The sequence below is a fragment of the Petaurus breviceps genome, unplaced genomic scaffold (genome assembly GCF_028583685.1).
Source record: "Petaurus breviceps papuanus isolate PSGF00001 unplaced genomic scaffold, PetGlider_PUasm1.0 90418, whole genome shotgun sequence".
Lineage (NCBI taxonomy): Eukaryota > Metazoa > Chordata > Mammalia > Diprotodontia > Petauridae > Petaurus > Petaurus breviceps.
In genome coordinates this window covers 3,570,949-3,583,395 of record NW_027187246.1, presented here as the reverse complement: position 1 = coordinate 3,583,395, position 12,447 = coordinate 3,570,949, and the positions used below count along the sequence as shown (strand labels likewise).

The 12,447-nt window shown below is 35.2% G+C and overlaps 1 pseudogene; it reads right to left on the bottom strand.

Annotated features, from left to right (window-relative positions):
- Positions 1-3,134: 3,134 nt before the first annotated feature.
- LOC138177502 (protein limb expression 1 homolog pseudogene) lies at positions 3,135-11,900 on the bottom strand (annotated as a pseudogene).
- Between the last annotated feature and the right edge of the window lie 547 nt (positions 11,901-12,447).

Sequence of the window (12,447 nt, the reverse complement as noted above, 5' to 3'; positions counted from 1 at the left end):
GCAGCAACTTCCTCCCTAACTCTCTTCTTCAAAACAAATATCTCAAATATCTAGAAATATTTACTCATTTGGTATGAAGTTGAGAATCTTGGCTACCGTGGTTATCATCCTTGGTCACATTCCAGTTTACCAGTGTCCTTCCTAAAAAACAGTGGCCAGAATTGAATTCAATACTCTACATGTGGTCTAGGTAGCATAGCATACTATGGGAATATCATCTCCTTATTCCTAAAATGTTTGAATTTCTGCATGAAGCTCAAGAAGTTATTAGCATTTTTACCTGCTATAACCCACCATTCATGAACTCACAGAATTTGAGGATAAAAAGGACTTCAGTGGCCGCCAGTCTAACCCATACCCAAAAGGAATAATTACTCCAATATACCTAACAAATTATAATGTCTGAAGAACTTTACTGAGTTCCATAATGAAACCCAATTTTTTCTACATAGTGCTTTTATTCAATAGTGCATTTATTCAAACTATCATCTAAATACATTCTTATTGATTGATTGAATATAAAAGACAAAATAAAATTCATGACAGAATGAACATACTAAAGACTGAAGAGAAGAGAGAATTCTGAGTAGCATATTTATTCTCTCAATTCTTAAATAATATTGTATTTTCCCTATTACAGGTGAAAACAGTTTCTAGCATTCTTTTTTTTTAATTTTGAGTTCCAAATTCTCTCTCTTCTTCCTTAAATTCCCACCTCCCTGAGATAGTAACAATTTCATATAGATTACACATGTGCAATCATGCAAAACATAATTTTGTATTAGTCATGTTGTGAAATAAAGAGCCAAAAAAAAATAATATGCTTCAATCTGTATGCAGATTCTTCCAGCTCTTTCTCTAGAACTGGATAGCATTTTTTATCATGTGTCCTGCATAATAGCTTACAGTTGATCATTATACATTATTGCTGTTAGTATGTACAATGTGCTTTTGGTTCTGCTTGCTTTACTTTGTATCAATTCATGTAAGTTCAACTTTTTCTAAAATCATCCTGCTTGTCATTTCTTACAGAATAGTAGTATTCCCTTAAAATAATATACTACAACAACCATCCCCCAGTTGATGGGCATCCTCTCAATTTCCAATTCTTTGCCACCACAAAAAAGAGCGGCTATAAAATTTTTTTATATAAATAGGTCATTTTTCAACTTTTTAAATTTCATCTTACTTTTCATCTTTTTGGGATAGATACCATTACTGATATTGCTGGTCAAAGGGCATGCATGATTTTATAGATCTTTTGGAAAATTTCTAAATTGCTCTACAGAATGGCTGGATGAGTTCAAACTGTATCAACAATGCATTAGTATCTGAATTTTTCTACATCACCTCCAACATTTATCTTTTTCCTTTTCTGTCATATTACCCAATTAGATAGGTGTGAAGTGACATGTCAGACTTGTAATTTTCATCTCTCTAAAAAATATTGATTTAGAGCAGTTTTTATATGACTATAGATTGCTTTGATTTCTTCATCTGAAATCTGATACTAGCCTTTTACCATTTATCAATTGGAGGATGACTTGTATTCATATAAATTTGACTCAATTCCTTGTATATTTGAGAAATTAAATCTTTATCAAAAAACACTTGCTGTAAAAATTGTTACAATGGGGGAAATTATCTGACATAAAAGAGGCACAAAATAGCTTTTATAGTGGAAGGGGTTATAGAGAAGGTGGGAGTATATTAACCTTAATTCTCATGGGAATTGGCTCAAAGAGGGAATAAAATACTCAGTTGGGTATAGAAATCTCTTATTCAGGAAAATAGGAAGGGAAGGGGAAGAGAGAAGGAGGGGGGCTGACAAAATGGAGGGCAGATTGATGGAGGTAAAGTCAGAAACAAAACATTTTTGAGAATGGACAGAATGAAGGGAGAGACAGAGAGAGAATGATACATGGTGGAAATAGGGTGACAGGAAATGCATCATAATTGTAACTGAAAAAGTTTACAGCAAATTTCTTTGATAAACACATCTTTTCTCAAATATATAGAGAACTGAGTCAAATTTATATAAATAAGAGCCATTGCTCAATTGATAAATGGTCAAAGGATATGAACAGGTAGTTTATCTACAGTTATATTAAAATGCTGTAAGTCACTATTAATCAGAGAAATGCAAATTTAAAAAAAATTCTGAGCTCCACCTCACACCTATCAAATTGGCTAATATGACAGAAAAGGAAAATCACAATGTTGGACTGGATATGGTAAAATTTTTTCATTAAACACTGTTGGTGAATTTGTATATGATTCGACCATTCTGTAGAGAAAATTGGAACCATGCCAAAAAGGTCTATAAAACTGTGCATACCCTTTGATTCACAACCACTACTACATCTGTGATGAGATTAAAAAAAGAATGAGATAATGAGATCAAAAATCAAACAGAAAAAGATTTTACAGAAATATTTATAGCAACTTTTTTCATGTTGGCAAAGAATTGGAAACTGAGGGGATATCCATCAATTAGGGACTGGCTGAACAAGTCATTGTATATGATTGTGATAAAATACTATTGTGATATAATAAATGACAAGCAGGAAAGACTTACATGAACTAATGCAAAGTGAAATCAACAGAACCAGGAGAACATTATACATAGTGAGAGCAATATTGTACAATGATCACCTGTAAATGACTTGGCTGTTGTCAGCAATGCAATGATCCAAGAAAATTATCAAAGACTTATGATGAAAAAAATGCCATCCATCTCCAAAGTAAGAACTAATGGAATCTTAATGTATATTGAAGCATTCTTTTTCTTTATTTATATTTGGGGAGGGGGTTGTCTTCTTTCTTTTTAAATAGAATTTCATTTTTTCCAATTACATGCAAAGGCAATTTTTTTTATTTAATTCAATTCTCTTTATTTATTGGATGCCACTATGTTGTATGATGTATCTCTAGCTTATTATTCCTTGAGGAACTCTGTCACCAACTCTATTGTGAAGGTTATCAACAGAATCCTCTAAAGTTGAAATTTGTTTCTTCTTAGGTTATACAACTGTATATTGTATCTCATCAAAGTCTGTCAGACTTAGTAGATCTTAATGACCTATTCTGTGGGATTTCAATGAGTCATTGAAAAATATCTTTCAAATAATCTTCTCTCTCCTCATCTATGAGACAACTAGGCAGCATAATGCAGAGACTATGGGAATTGAAGTCAGGCAGACTTAGGTTTGAATATTTCCTCTGGCACTTGGTAATTCTGTGATTTTAGGGAGTCATTTAATCTCTCTCAGCCCCAGTTTAATAATAATAATCCCCAAAAGGGATGTCAATTGCATCTCCTTCATTGGTTTATTTTGAGGAATAAATAAGAAAATATATGTAAAGCATTTACTCTTTTCCTCTCCTTTCTTCACAATTTAGTCTTAAACTAGTAGGGGAGAAAAGATGCCTGCATTGGTTGAGAGATTGGATTAGATAATCTCTGAGGTCCTTTTCATCACTAAGGTTCCATCACGGGTGACAGGGCTGGGGTCAGGCTGGGGTAAGGTCCAAATGGAGTAAAACTTCAGTGAGCAGCTACATTTCTCTAAAACCATAACTGTAAGTGGCCAACTTACATGGTCCATCAAAATACCAAAGGATTAGCATGTTCTAGTTCAGCACTTGATGGGTCCATTGGAATTCTGGTTTCAGCTAGTGGTAGCCACATAAAGCAGCCAGACTCATCTGGTCATCCCTTGGTGAAGAGGTATTTTGGTCACTGTAGAGCTGAGCTAGGGCTAAACTCAGGATTTCTTTCTTTTCTTTGTAAAACCAAAGCTCTTGTCCAGCTCTTCTGGCTTCCTCCGGCTCGCTCAGGGCCATCTGCAGCTCTTGAGAGACAATTCCCAGTGAATCTTGTTCCTTCATGGTCCAGTTCAGGGCCATGTGACTCCTTATCCTTTCATCTAAAGAATAATGGGAATAGTAGGAAATCACCTCCTGTCTTGATCACTTGCTTTCCCTAAGGGCTTTCAGGTTTCCATTCCAGTGCAGTAGATGGAAAACAATCATCAGCTCCTGAAATTCCAGCATAGTTTTCCTCATGTTTGACTCCAGCATGTAGTGATAGGCTCCTATGCTTGTGCTTGGGTCATCAGCATCATTTTTAGTGCCGCTTGTGGAGGCGATGGCTTCCTGAATGCTTTCTATAATGAACTCCTTAGTGATCCTTCTAGAGGGCAGTTCATTGAAGAGGGAATTGATCAGGGCCACATTGGCTGCATCCTGTCTCACCTCTGCTCTGCTGAGGCAACACTGGAAGTTACCAAAGCAGCTTCCTCCAGGGAGGGTGATGTAGTTTACAAATGGAGGCCCAGGGGATGGCAGTGACTCATACACCACCAAGCCTTCACTTGGGAACACAGCTCTCTGTTGCTGTTTGCTTTCCCAAAATTATTGCAGCATTGACACAACATTCAAGTCTTTAAATACAAGACCTGGGCCTCTGTGAGGTAAGACTTGGGCAATGATGTGTTTCAGGGATTCCAAGGTTCTATCAATGTTGGTTCTGTCTTTTCGAGACTGCACAAAAGTGTCCTCATGCCTGAATTATTCCAGCCCTGTACTGAATTTGTACAGTTCATTGATGCACTGGATTACCAAAGAATCTCTTTTAACATTTGCCAATCAGACATTGCTCAGAACCTAAAGACCTCTCAGTGGGCCCTCCTCCCTGGCTCACTTATCTTTGTTTTATCGCAAAGGCAATTTTTGAACATCCACCTTTCATAAAATTTTGAGTTTCAAATTTCCTCCTCTTCTCCCTTCCCCCCAAAAGACAATGAGAAATTTGATATAGGTTATATATGTGCTTTCATGTAAAACATTTACATGTTAGTTACATCATGAAAGAAGAAAGAGTTTGCTAAAAAAAAAAAAAAAAGATAATCCAGTTTGTAAAAATAAAAAGCCGGAAAAAAAAATAAAGTGAAAATAGTATGCTTTGATCTGCATTCAGACACCATCTATTCTTCCTATGAATGTAGATAGCATTTTCTTTCCATCATGAGTCTTTTGGAATTGTCTTAGATCATTGTATTGCAGAGAAAAGTCAGTCATAGTTGATCATCACATACTGTTGGTGTTACTGTGTGCAATATTTTCCTGCTTCTGCTCACTTCACTCAGTATCAGTTCATCGTCTTTCAAGGTTTTTCTGAAATCTGCCCGGTCATCATTTCTTATATCACAATAGTGTTCCCTTATATTGATACATTACAACTTGTTCAGTTATTCCCCAATTGATGGGGATAACCTAATCTCCAATTCTTTGCCACCATAAAAAGAGCTGCTACAAATATTTGTTTTCTTTCACAACATGACTAACATGGAAATGTGTTTTACATGACTGAATATATATAAAACATATCAAATTGCTTGAATTTTCAATGAGGTGGGAGAGAAGAGAATCTGGAATTCAAAATTTTAAAAATATGTTGAAAATTGTTTTTACATGTAATTGGGGAAAAATAAAATATTAAATTAAAAATACTGTACTTGGTTATTTGAAATTCAGAAAACTATTACCATTCTAATGCAGGCACATAGAACCTCAGCAATATTGCTTCCTTTTTGCAATTACTAATGTTGAGAGGGATTGTGAAAAGGAAGCAATATGCCGGTTCTGTTAATGACCTACCTGAAATTAAACTGACTCCCCAAGGTGGTGCCCACTACTTAGGAGGGAATCACTGGACTAACTCTTCCATAGGACCCATCATGCTTCTCTATACATATCAGGGATAATTACAGGCATTGAGATTGGATCTGTGATTTCAATAGTGTAGAGAACTCCAAGATAAATCAATTCCTTCTACCAATTCAGGTGCTCACCTCCTCTGCAGCTTATAGTTAGAGCATTGTCTTGAAGCACTGAGAAGAGAAATGACTGGACTAAAATCACAAGTCACTATAGGTGTTAAAGACAGGGCTAGAAGTCATGTTTTCAGGCCTCCAAGGCCAGCTCTCTACTACTCCATTTATGGATTTGTATACACACTTTTCCTCCCAATAGAATGTAAGATCTTTGAAATCAAAGAATACTCATTTTTGTCTTTATATCCCCACACCTAGCATAGTGACTGATATATAACAGTCACTTAGTAAATGCTTACAGAATGATTGATTTAACATGCTGTAGTTTTTACCCTTTGAGTACTCTCTCTTCATATCATTTTTTTTGTAGACTTGCAGTCTAAGTTTAATGTTTTAAGGATAATAACATAAACCCTGCCTACCTCACAAGTTTGTTGTGAGGAAAAAATGAAATTACTTAAAAGTGTTGTACAAATAGAATTTATCCTTTCATTTGTTAAAAGAAGTGAGTTTCCAAGTAGGATTATGCTTATAAGATTCCATAGCAATTGTTCAGAAAAATCAAATCTCTTGATAAGTAATAGTAGGCAGTGCCAGATATGATGGAATGAATGCTGAACTTGGAGGTTATGGAGAGCTGTTTCCCAACCAAGTGTCAGATAATGACCACTCCATGACAGGGCACATCATATAATTTCTCGGAGCCTTAGTTTCCTCACATATAAATTGGAAATAATACTGCCTACTTCTGATTTAGTACCTATATCACAATGCTATAAGGAATGAAGAAGATGATAGATATATTTAAAGCATTTTTGCAAAAATTTAAAACACTATCTAAAGGTCAGTTATTATTATTGTGTCAATGTGACACAAAATCACTTGAGTATTTTAAGTGTTTTATTCAGTTGACAGGTTTTTCTTCACCAAGATAGTCTTTAAGTTCAAATATATGCTTATTGAATAAATGAATAGAAATATTCATTAACAATGCAACAGGTTGAGCATTTAGACCAAGCCTTTAGGGATTTTGTACTAATATAGATTCTTAATTAATAAGAAAATACCTGAAGAATTAGTTGCCTAAATATATTTGTCATTTGGAGAGGGATAGTTTTTTGTAAATCAATAGTTTCGGATCAGCAGTACCCCTTTTAAGGGTAAATAAAAATACATTCAAGATTCTCCTATCCTATATCACCCCATGTATGCTTCATATGCTGGATCAGCAGTTAATTATCTTGATCACTGGTGGAAAAGTTCATTAATGCTTCTAGGAAATTGAATAGTTTCTGTAATGGAAAGGGAAAAAAAACCTGTAAGACATTCTAGATAGAGAATCACATTATAGGTTGAGTAATATGTACCTTTGTAATGGGAATGTAAATTTGGAAGATCTTCCCTGCCCCTAGGCTAAAGTGCACCTGGAGCCTGGGGTAGGAGGCTTGTTTTTCAGTAGATACTTTTTGATTGGCCAGTGGGTCCAAAAGGTTGTTACATTCTCTGAGCCAGGAGAAGGCTATATAAGCCCTGATGTGAGGCTTTGTTTTGGGGGCTCACTTTGAGAAGTGTTCTGTGATTTGATCTGGATTCTGGGAAGCCGCTGTCCAGAGGCCCCTCTCCCTCCCCACCCCCCTTTGAAAAACCCAGATGTGAAACCCAGATGTTGACTGGGTATGGATGTAATGGTTGGACAGTTGTTTGGAAATCTGTCTACTTGATCTGTTTCTGTCTTGATAATTCTGTCTGTGTATTCTGAAGTTCGGGGTGCTGACCTTTTTCCCCTGAACAAGGTAAACGATACATGTTTGACTGATTAAAGTAAGCTTGTTAACCCATTTGGAGTTGCTTTCCTTTATCAAAGCAGATTCAAGAACCTGTGGTGGCAGCAAACCCTGAGGACGCTTGGGGTGCTTGCCGCTACAACCTTGTAAAAAACTTGAAATCCAAAAAATGTGAGAACATGAATACCAAATCACCCCAGACAGACTTTGTGATATATGCAGTTTTTGTTTCATTTTTAAACTTTATTTCCTTCAGCTATAAAGTTTTCCAGTCTACTATTTGAAATAGAATTTTTAGGACAAATTATCTTGGAGCTAGCAAATATTATTCTGACTAATTCAAATAGCATATGAATACTTTAGAGATGAATATAAGTGTATGCACACATGTGTATGAGTATGTGTGTATTAGAAGATTGTTTTGTAATTCAATTGTAACAAGATTTCCTAGCATGGATACCTTTATGAGGTGAGAATTCTCTTTGAGTTTTAGAATCAATTAACTAAATGTGTAAACTCATTATGAACAATTCCTAGACACCTCTATGGAATTAATCAATCAAATAAGATATAAATTATGTAAGAAGAATAAAGTATTTTGAGCCATTGGAAGAAAGTACATGATGGGATGAATTGGGATTGGTTGAAAGACTTACTCATACCTCTGGATCAAGATATTTCAGAGAAGAGATTCAAGCAGAAAATAAATTAATCTTTGAGTATACTTTGAGGAGCCAGACCCTTGAGATTATAACTACACAGACATGGGTAAAGGGGGGCGGGGAGAATAAGGGAAATAAATTCAGTGACAGTGTCCTGCTGCTGCTGCTGCTGTTGCTACTACTACTAGTACTAGTACTACTACTACCACTACTACTACTACTGCTACTGCTACTACTACCACTACCACTGCCACCACATCACATACCACACGTCACTGACCATGTCATGAAAGAGGAAGAGACTAAAATACCATGCATCCAGTTAGAAAGTGAGAAGACAAATGACATACTAAAGAAAGTCAGGTTCAGGAAGCATGTCCTATTCTGAGGAGGGTGTATACATATACATGTGGTTTTATAAATCCATATGGATTATATACATGTGCACATGTGTATATATATATATATATATATATATATAACATAGCTACAAATCAAAGGATCTTTTTTAAAGAAACATGATAGCTAATGTTATACAGTTATAAACTTTTTTTACATACATTATCTCATTTGATCTTTGCAACAACTCTGTGAAAGAGGTTTTATAGCCATTATTATCCTTATTTTATAGATGAGGAAAAAGGAGACTCAGGTAGCTATGTGATTTATCAAGGTTCTTACCCATGCAATCAATCCAGAAGCATTTATTAAGCATATGTACCAAGCCCAGTACCAAGTGCAAGGTAAATGCATAGGTATAAAGTATTAGAGACAGGATTTGAATTCAGGTTTCCCTGATTCAAAGTCCATTCTGCAGCACTCCATCAAGTTCATCAGTAAAGTTATTAAGCACTTATTATATAACAGACAGGGGCAGCTAGGTGGCACAGTGAATGGAATTTAGGGCCCATAGTAAGGAAAATTTATCTTCCTAAATTCAAATCTGGCCTCAGACACTAGCTGTGTGACCCTGCCCAAGTCAATCAACCCTGTTGGCCTGAGTTTCCTCCTCTGTAAAATGAGCTGGAAGAAGAAGTAGCAAACCATTCCAGTATCTTTGCAAAAAAAATGTGGAATCATAAAGAGTCAGACATGAATGAAAAATTACTAAACAACAAATGTAACAGGCACTATGCTAAGTGCTAGGAATATAATAAAGAGAGGAAACAACAATCTCTTCTCTGAAGGAACTCCCATATTAGTAGAGAGGACAATGTATATAAATCAGAACAAACAAAGCAAATATAGAGTAGAAGGAGGGTAACCTTGGAAAGGAACACTTTTAATTAGTATGTAGAAGAGGAGGAGAAAGCTGTGGAAGATCTGAGTTCAAATCCTTCCTCTGAAGATTACTAGCTATGGAACCATGGAAAAGGATTTGAACTTCTCTACTCCAGTTTCCTAAGGGAAATCCTAGTAGCACCTGCTTTGACATATATACATCTGTGTACATGGCCAAGCTCATTAATAACTCATAAATAAGCTCTTTTTTAAAGTAAGGAGCATGCCTTTTTTTTTCATTTGTAAATCTTCTGCATCTTGTAAAATATTTTACATATGGTGAGTGCTGAAAAAATGTTTATGGGATTAAAATGTTTAAAATGGAATATGTGAGCCTATCTAGCCTTCAGTTTCAGGATATAATGGCAAGATTTTGTGATGGGGATATGTGCTGATTGATTCCTCGATCCAAGTCTCACACTCTCTCCATTATATCATGTTGTCCGTGTGTTTCATTTCTGAGTCCCTTGTAGACATAGTAATGAGTCTCTCCACACTGAAGCTGATCTCCACATGAAATGAAAAGAAACCATCACTACAGCCATACCTGAAGCTTTTCTGTATGGTTTTGATCTGCCTGAGTTTGGACCATGGAGACATCAGAGGAGGACTTTAACTCATTTGATCTTTACAACAACCCTATATAATAGCTTCTGCAAGTGTTATTACCCCCATTTGACAGATGAGGACATATGCACTTAGAGGTGAAATGACTTGCCAGGGTAAAACAATCAATTAGTGATGAAACTGAGATTCAAATTCAGGCTACTGAATGCCTCCCAGCCATACTCTTGTAATATGCGATAGCAAGCTATTTTCTCCTTACAGTAAATTTTGTCCCCTTCTGAGGGGAATATGAACACACACAAAACTGAGTGTTCATTCCATTTATCCACATTGCTCTCTTGAAATGTATTCAAGTTCTTATGGAATGGTTCAATTCAATGGACACTTTCTAAAAACCTACTAGGTATAGAATACTGTTCTGTATACAAGAGAAAATGATAATTGTAATGCAATGATGAAAATGATTTACCTTCAGAGGATTAAATATAAGGGGTATATGGCATATACACAATTCACCATATAATATATAATACAATATAATTAAACAACAGACAATCTCTGATTAGGGAATTAAGATGTTTCATTGAACAGGTGATATTTTAGATGACACTTGAAATAAGAGTTTGACTTAAGTAAATGGAATTTTGGGTAAAGGGTATGTCAAGTATAGGGAATTGAATGTACAATCATGGAGATTAGAAGGTTCAGGCTGTGTACTAGGGACCATGAATAGCCCAATTTGGCCTGTATATACAAAGAATTATTACAAAGTAGGGTGGGACAACTAGGTGTTACAATGGATGGAAGACCAGACCTGATATCAGGAATACCAGAGTTCAAATCCGGCTTCAGACACTTCCTAGTGGTGTATCATTAGGCACGTCATTTAACCCTCTTTGCCTTGGTTTCCACATCTGTAAAAAGAACTGAAGAAGGAAATGGAAAACCACTCTAGTATATTTGCCAAGAAAACCCCAGTTGGGATCACAAAGACTCTGAAATGACTGAACAACAAGAAGTTATAGGGAGAAAATGTCTGGGAAGATAAATTCACCTAGTTTGTAAAAGGATTTGAATGCTGCATTGGGGAGGTTAGTTTTCATTTAGTAGATAATAGGGAAACAGCCATTGCAGAGTTTTGAGTTAAAGAGAAAATGGTCAAATATATATAAGAATGATCAAGCATTCACATACATTGGAAAAGAGCAAAACTAGGGAGAATGTAAATTCAGCTATAAAAGGATACCTGAAATAAACACAAAATGATTTGTACCGATTTTTCTTCGGGCCTTCGGTTTCTGTGCTATTGCAAAAAACAGGAGTTTTAATCAAGGTCATTCAGATCTAAACTTAGGGAGAATGATTGACATCAGCATAACCTCCTTAGACATGTGATTTTCTTTAGTAGAAAATTCTAAAATATGTTTGGATTTTTAAAAATCATCTCTCTCAGTGATGGTGAAAAACTCTCATCCTATTTAAAACTCTGGACTGTTTCCTCTCTGTTTTATAAAGTGTAAAAATGACTGAACTTGAAATTATAGGAACTAAATTGGAATCCCTACTTTGCCCCATTACTAATTGTATAATGAGAGAAATGGCATTTATCCTTTTGACTTCTAGTTTCTTCATCTATAAATTGGAGAATAAAATGAAAAATAGAAAAATGATTTCTAAGATCTCTCCCAGTTCTAGATATATGACCCTCAGTTCACAAATGTGAGTCCTGTTACCTTTAGAAGAGTATCCAAAAAAGTATATCCAGCCATTATTTTAAGCAATTGTCTCATCTTGTTATAGCTTTTACTTGTGAAACATTAGGATTTGAATTATTTATTTCCAAGACATCAAAATGTTCATTTTTACTTTTAACATCTACTTGGAGACATTTTAAATTTTATTAGTTTCCTGAAAATTAATCTGAATTAATCAATCAACAAGTATTTAACAGTATTTTGACACTGTGCTGAGTATCCAAGCACACTGGAAAAAAAGAACAATCCCATTTCATATGAAATCTACATTCTAACAGTAGAGAAAATATCTATTTACATAATATATACATATACATATATACTTATATAATATATAAATAAAATATAAAACAAAATAAATACAAAAAAACAAAAGCTGTTAAATATGAGAAACTTTGAGAGAGAGGCACTAGCACTTGGGGATGGATCAAGAAGAGCTTCATGTGGATAATTCTTAAGGATATAGTCATAAGAGGACTTAGATATAGGAGTAGCTTTAGTAATCATTGAGTTTGAATCCTCTATTTAATAGGTGAGAAAACTGAGTCCCAAAGATGGGATG